At 52.8% G+C, this 839-nt stretch overlaps 1 protein-coding gene across 1 annotated transcript in view; it reads right to left on the bottom strand.

The window, feature by feature from the left end:
- The window catches only part of IPP (intracisternal A particle-promoted polypeptide), a 51,046-nt gene extending 50,869 nt beyond the window's left edge, over positions 1-177 (bottom strand). Inside the window, exon 1 of the mRNA XM_015567515.1 lies at positions 147-177. The gene's annotated coding sequence lies outside the window, so the exon portion shown is untranslated. The remainder of the gene's footprint in view (positions 1-146) is intronic.
- Between the last annotated feature and the right edge of the window lie 662 nt (positions 178-839).

Below are 839 nucleotides of genomic sequence, written 5' to 3'. Positions count from 1 at the left end.
GCACGCCTAAGCGGCAGGAGGAAACCGATTTCAGGGGCTCCTCTCTCTCTCTCTCTCCTCCTCAGGGGTCCCGAGAGCCGGAGAGACCCCAAGAGGAAAGTCCCAACCCCGTCACAGAAGCATCCGGAACGCTAAGCCTTTCTTACCGGCCGCTTCCCCTTCCCGCCGGAACCGGCTCAAGCGCTGTATAATGGACATATAACACACTCTTTTCAGGTGCACAACGGAATGATGTGATATTTGTAGCTTCTTTCTATTATTTACCATTAATTTTTCTGAGTTGGCCGGACTGGTCCCGGCAATGTGAATGGATGTCAACTATGAAGGTAGAACTCAAAACGTCCAGTTATTTTCCATGTTGAACCTCATATGTCACTTTAGTGGCTTTCAAACTTTTGACCCTAGACCACAGTGAACAAAAACATTCTACATCAAACCCAATAATACCTCATATGTGTGTATATAAATGAAACAAAACCTTCACAAAATGTTTTTTTTAATTTTATTTTTCAACTAGGGGCCCGGTGCACGAAATTCGTGCACTGGGTGTGTGTTGGGGGGAGTATCCCTCAGCCCAGCCTGCCCCCTCTCACATACTGGGAGCCCTCAGGCGTTGACCCCCATCACCCTCCAATAGCAGGATCGGCCCCTTGCCCAGGCCTGACGCCTCTGACAGAGGGGTCAGGCCCGGGCAGGGGGCCCTCATTTCCCCCCATCACTGGTTCTGCCCCTTGCCCAGGCCTGATGCCTCGGCCAGAGGCATAGACCCCCATCACCCTCCGATCGCCTGATCAGCCCCTTGCCCAGGCCTGACGCCTCCGCCAGAGGTGTCAGGCTTG

The sequence above is a fragment of the Myotis davidii genome, unplaced genomic scaffold (assembly GCF_000327345.1).
Source record: "Myotis davidii unplaced genomic scaffold, ASM32734v1 scaffold924, whole genome shotgun sequence".
NCBI classification, from domain to species: domain Eukaryota; kingdom Metazoa; phylum Chordata; class Mammalia; order Chiroptera; family Vespertilionidae; genus Myotis; species Myotis davidii.
Note: the sequence above shows the minus strand (reverse complement) of the source record. Positions and strands in the feature narration are given on the sequence as shown.